General features: G+C 54.0%; 1 pseudogene; it reads left to right on the plus strand.

Annotated features, from left to right (window-relative positions):
* Positions 1–333: 333 nt before the first annotated feature.
* Positions 334–6,772, plus strand: LOC139467612 (uncharacterized; annotated as a pseudogene).

The raw sequence follows: 6,772 nt of genomic DNA on the forward strand, positions 1-6,772 counted from the left end.
GAGCGTTACCGACTGTATGTCCAGTCCGTCTCCACCCCTGTGGTGGCCGGTTCGTCCGGTCGGGGTCCCCGTGCGGGTACCACCCCCTCGGCTGCGGCGGATCCCTTTGCGGCCCTCGGGCTGTCTGGGGATTCCGTCGCCGCATTGTTGTCGAAACTTGTGGACTCCAAGCTGGCGGCCTTCTCACAAGATAGGCCGCTGGCTGTTGCGTCCCCGGCCTCTTCGGTGGCCGCGGGTTCGGACGCGGGGTTCACCGGTACGGCGGCGGCTGCCGTGGTTACCGGTCCTTCTCCCGAACCGTTGCTTCCGCTATCGGTTAAGGACCGCGTGGCCATGGTTTATGACCTCTTCGAGGACATGCCAAAGCCCCTGCCGATACCGCGGGGAATCCACGGTTCCGTGGGTTCCTCCGAGGTGTACGACGAGACGTCCGACAAGGCTTTCCCGGCATCAACCTTGCTGCGCGGGATTAAGCCTTCTTTGGAGAAGGCCTTCGCGGCTGCCTCCGGTCGGGGTCTCCCGTTACCTCCACCGTCGTGGAGAAAAGGGTCTTTCCCGGTACATGACCTTGCCTTTCCCGAGGCTGGTCCTTCCGCGGAAGCCCATGTGGAGCGTTTGGGGGTCCGTGACCCACCGGTTGCTACGGTACCACAAGCTACCTTGCAACAGCTGGACACCCTCGCTCGACACTCCATGCTGGCAATGTCTCACGGAGACACATACCTGGCTGCATCGGCCAGTCTGGTCGAAGGTTCTCCTACGGACCGAGACCAGCGCATTTACAACTGCTTGCTCGGTTTAATTGCTTCCCTGGAGTACGTTGCCGGGGCTTCGGCCTTTATTTCCGGCACGTGCCATTTTCTTCGGCGTCAGTCGTATCTGGTTGCTTCAGGGTTGGACGCTGCCAATCAGGAGGTGCTCCTTTCGCAGCCTTGGTCTGCTCGGACCCTGTTTAATAACAAGATCCCTGGGGTTCTGAAGGAACAACAGGCCGCTGTGTCTGCCGAGTCCTCTCGGCACACACTGGATCTTGTGGGATCCTTGCATAGGCGCCTGGGTGCCGCTCCGAAGCGGAGCGCGCCCCAGGATGCTGCGTCCGGCAGGCCTAAGGGGTCGGGTTCTTCTTCCTCTGGGAAGAAGCCCCGCTCTGAGGGCTTCGGTAAGGGTTCTCAGCAGCCCTTTCGCGGGAAGAAGAGGAACTGGGGGAAGCCCAAGTCGTCTAAGGACGCCAAGGGCCCCTCCAGGTGACTCTCATTGGAGGGGTTCGTATGCCGACAGCGCCAACTTCGGTTGGCCCGTAGGCGAGCCCGAGTCACTTGGCCCTGGACAGTTGCGCCTGCCGCAGCCTGTCAGGCCCCCCTTTCCTTCCGCAGTGGGAGCCAGACTCCAGACTTACTGGGAGAATTGGGAACAAGTGTTCGACGGCCCGTGGGTGGTCAACACGATTCGGTACGGCTATCGGCTCGATCTCAAAGCGAATCCGCCGCTCACCGCTGCCCCGTCGGAAGGTTTCTATTTGGAAACCGATCTTCCCTTCCTCGCCGATGCCATCGGCAGGTTGGTGGAGAAGAGGGCAGTTCAGGAGTTAGCTCTACCAGAAATAACACCGGGGTTTTACTCCAGGATATTACTAGTTCCCAAGAAGGACAGTGCCGAACTCAGAATGATTCACAACTTGAAATCGTTCAACGAGTTCTACCTGCGCAAGCCGCCCAAGTTCAGAATGTTGAGCTTCGCGGCCCTGAAAGCACTGATCATGCCGGCCGACTGGCTCGCTTCGATCGACCTGAAGGATGCTTATCTGCATGTTCCGATTCACCCGGATCATCACAAGTATCCCAGGTTTGTCTTTCAAGGCAGGCACTACGAATGGGTTGCACTCCCATTCGGTCTTTCATCCGCTCCCTGGCTATTCACCCGCTTAACCACCCCCATAGTGGGGTTCCTCCACCGGAGGGGTGTCCGGTACTTCGCGTACCTGGACGACTCACTAGTAGCAAATCGAATGACGGACACCCTGTCACGCCATCTCGTTTTCGCACGTCGGCTCTTGGAGCAATTGGGGTGGATTGTCAATCTCCCCAAGAGCGAGTTAACCCCTTCTCAGAACTTGCAGTTCATCGGAGGTTGGTTCAACACGGTGTCCCATCGCCTGTTTGTCCCCCCAGACCGGTGGAACAAGATTCAGGCGATGATTGCCAAAGTCTTAGCGGTGCAACAGCGGTGCAACAGCTGTTAGGGCTACTTGTATCAGCCCAGGCCTGCACCGAACGGGGTCGGCTCCAACTCCGCCCGCTGCAACGGTTTTTAATCCAGTTGTTAGCTACGGAGGTTAACAGTGCGACCGTCGCCCTCCCGGATCGGCTCCGACCGCATCTGGAGTGGTGGACGGTCCCTTACAATGTCTTATCAGGAGTCTCTATGCGGCCCTACCGGGCCACGTTGAACCTGTATACAGACGCCTCTCTAGTGGGCTGGGGCGCCCATCTAGAGGGGGAGGTGAGCTCGGGGCTGTGGTGCGTAGACGAACTAGGTCTTCACATCAATTGTCTCGAGTTCAAGGCAGTGATCAACGCAGTCAATCACTGGAAGCATCGTCTCGTCGACGCCCGGCTCATGCTGGCGACAGACAACACGACGGTAGTGTCCTATGTGAACAAACTGGGGGGAACCCACAGTCACTCGCTACTCGATCTCACGTTCGAGTTTTACGCTCTGGTGGACAGTGTCTCGTGCCAGATACACGCCCGTCACATCCCAGGTGTGCGGAACGTACTGGCCGACGCTCTATCGAGGCCTCAGGATCCGAGCCCCACAGAGTGGATGCTGAACCCAGTAGTGTTTCAGTGGCTGTGCGAATGTTTGGGTCGTCCGATGGTCGACCTGTTCGCAACGCGGTTCAACAATCAACTCCCGTTGTTTGTATCACCAGTCCCGGACCCGAGGGCCATTGATCACGATGCTCTCGCGTTAGACTGGACGGGCTTGGACGCTTATGCTTACCCGCCGACAGCGTTGATACCACACATTCTAAGCCGGCTCCGAGGAGTTCGCTGTCGAATGTTACTGATCGCGCCCATTTGGCCGAACAGATCGTGGTACCCCGACTTGCTGACCCAGGTCACGCAGTCGCCACTTCCACTGCCTGTGAGACCGGATCTCTTGATCCACCCTCACACACGTCAGCTTCATCCAAACGCAGGGCAGTTCAATCTGCACGCGTGGATGTTGTCACTGAGCGTCTGAGGAGTAAAGGTTTTTCTCGCCGGGCGTCTCGGGCATACGTTAGTATGCATCGTGATTTTACCCAGAAGGTGTATAATGCATGTTGGGTTATTTTCACGAAGTGGTGTTGTAAACATCACATTCATTCTCCAGATAAGGTATCTGTGCAGGATATTGCTCGTTTCATGTCTCACTTGCGAGAGACCCGGAAACTCTCCGGGGGTTCCATTGCCAACTATGTCTCGTCCATTGCTACGGTACGGGACGTTGCTATGGGTACCAGTCTCTCCAAAGAGCCGGTGATAACAGCATTTCTCCTCTCCTTTGCCACGGCGGCACGTGTATCCGACATTCATGCACTCGATGTCGCCAAGGTACGATTCGATAGGGGTGACGAAGGAGCGGTCCGCCTGGGCCTGCTCATGGGCTTCGTCGCCAAGAATCAGAGAATCGGGCAAACGGAGAGAGAATTCACTGTAAGATCACTCAAAGAAATCTTACATCCTGCTGATACTGAGGACAGAGCGCTGTGTCCGGTTAGGGCCCTTAAGTATTATCTTAAGGCTTCGAATGAACGTAGACAAGGGCATGACTGTCTGTTCATATCATGTAACCCTAATCGCATGGTTGACATAACTCGCAACTCGATTGCGTTGTGGCTTCGTTCTGTCATCCTTCTGGCGTACCGGTCTCGGGGGTTACCGGTAGCGGGGTCAAACCCGCACGAGATCAGGGCGCTAGCGGCAACATTTGCCCTACACTCGAATATCTCTGTTCGCAGAATATTACGAGGTTGTTACTGGCGTTCTGACTCGGTTTTTGCCAATCATTACCTCAAACAGGTCGCTGATGCCGTCGTGGAGAGTGTGCACTGTCTTGGCCCGCGGATCACGGCGCAAGCGGGCACCTAAGGGGTGTGCCCAGCGCGATTCCGACCTCCTCAGGCGTCGGACCTTGCATGGTGGTCAATCTGGGTCGACTCAAATGTACAGGAGTTGGGGTCCCGCAAACCAGCGCACTCACACCACAGGTGAGGGCGGCTCTTTGTGTGCTTTGTCCTTATTTGTATTTTGACAATTATGTATTTAATTGTCTGTCGTGTATCCCAACCTTGTGATGCATGCTTACAAATACTGGAATTAGGTCACGCGCCTAATGCATACTTTAAGTAGGCTTGCTCTGGGATATACGGTCTGAATGAAATTAATTTCCCTCTTTTTCGACTGTTTAACCTGATCTAAGATTAAGCTCACGCGGATACAGTGTTCTCATCCGCTGCGGCGATGAAATACCTATCCAGTGGGGCCGTTTGGAGTCACCAATCGTTTTGGCAATGACGATTGAGCCTTACGGTATGCGCTTGACAGTGCCTTGGTATTCCTATAGGGTAACGCCTAGCTGGGTGCATGCGCATCGAGTGCTTCCGCCTTGGTGTTTACTTCCGCTGGTCGGAATGAACGCTAGCAGTCAGGATTCGGGTTGTAGGTGCTCCCCACAGCCTATTGTGGTAGTCAGCCGCTGTATAACAGGGGTAATGTATTACTTAATGTAATTTGTAGAATTTTCCTATTCGGAATATTCTATAAGTAATACGTTACCACTGGGCTGCTGCCCGCCCGTCCGTCCCCCGAGCACTTGCTCTCGCAGGAGACGAGTGAAGGGTGTCACATGGCAGCTAGGTGGCTACGCACGTGCTGCATGAGGTAATTGAGATCTCTGTGGTAGATTTCGCTATAGCAGCAGTTGTGGGAGACAACAGCCTCGGTATAACAGTGGTAACGTATTACTTATAGAATATTCTACAACGTTATCCCCATTTTTGCCTCACCTCGCCTTGCAGCACTGCTGAATCAGAATGGGACCTTATTACTTTGTGCTTGTCACAAGAGCCGACTAATGTCATGATAAGCCTCCAGGCTCTGTGACTTGGGTGCTTGCTGGTCCATGTACCCCAGCAGTGTTGTTCGTTGTTATACTTCATGGTGTCCCTGGTCCATACGTCATGGTGTCACTTGTCCATACGTCATGGTGTCACCGGTCCATACGTCATGGTGTTCCTGGTCTATACGTCATGGTGTCACTTGTCCATATCTCATGGTGTCCCTGGTCCATACGTCATGGTGTCTCTGGTCACTGGTCCATACGTCATGGTGTCTCTGGTCACTGGTCCATACGTCATGGTGTCTCTGGTCACTGGTCCATACGTCATGGTGTCTCTGGTCACTGGTCCATACGTCATGGTGTCTCTGGTCCATACGTCATGGTGTCCCTGGTCCATACGTCATGGTGTCCCTGGTCCATACGTCATGGTGTCCCAGGTCCATACGTCATGGTGTTCCTGGTCCATACGTCATGGTGTTCCTGGTCCATACCTCATGGTGTCACTGGTCCATACGTCATGGTGTCTCTGGTCACTGGTCCATACGTCATGGTGTCTCTGGTCACTGGTCCATACGTCATGGTGTCTCTGGTCACTGGTCCATACGTCATGGTGTCTCTGGTCACTGGTCCATACGTCATGGTGTCCCTGGTCCATACAACATGGTGTCCCTGGTCCATACGTCATGGTGTCACCGGTCTCTGGTCCATACGTTATGGTGTCCCTGGTCCATACGTCATGGTGTCACTGGTCCATACGTCATGGTGTCACTGGTCCATACATCATGGTGTCACTGGTCCATATGTCATGGTGTTCCTGGTCCATACGTCATGGTGTTCCTGGTCCATACGTCATGGTGTTCCTGGTCCATACCTCATGGTGTCACTGGTCCATACCTCATGGTGTCACTGGTCTATACATCATGGTGTCCCTGGTCCATACGTCATGGTGTCACCGGTCTCTGGTCCATACGTCATGGTGTCCCTGGTTCATACGTCATGGTGTCACTGGTCCATACGTCATGGTGTCACTGGTCCATACATCATGGTGTCACTGGTCCATATGTCATGGTGTTCCTGGTCCATACGTCATGGTGTTCCTGGTCCATACGTCATGGTGTTCCTGGTCCATACCTCATGGTGTCACTGGTCCATACCTCATGGTGTCACTGGTCTATACATCATGGTGTCCCTGGTCCATACGTCATGGTGTCACCGGTCTCTGGTCCATACGTCATGGTGTCCCTGGTTCATACGTCATGGTGTCACTGGTCCATACGTCATGGTGTCACTGGTCCATACCTCATGGTGTCACTGGTCCATATGTCATGGTGTCCCTGGTCCATACCTCATGGTGTCCCTGGTCCATACCTCATGGTGTCCCTGGTCCATACCACATTATTTACAGGCTGCTGTATTATCATGCAGATTAAACAAAGCAGTGCACGGAACCTTATTCTGTTGGAATATGGATCTGGTCTCCATTATGAAGTATCCTTTATCTGGAATATAACAAACTGGTACTTTTACAACAGAGTTTATTTGCAATTTTTACATTTCAGCTGTGAGTTCATCCCCTGCAAAATCCACTGTCATAATTCTCTCAGACCACAAAGTGTACCGTGCAATGCAGGAATATGCAGAATTTACTACTATTGAACAACAATAA

The sequence above is a fragment of the Haliotis cracherodii genome, unplaced genomic scaffold, assembly GCF_022045235.1.
Source record: "Haliotis cracherodii isolate W230 unplaced genomic scaffold, xgHalCrac1.p SCAF_2, whole genome shotgun sequence".
NCBI lineage: Eukaryota > Metazoa > Mollusca > Gastropoda > Lepetellida > Haliotidae > Haliotis > Haliotis cracherodii.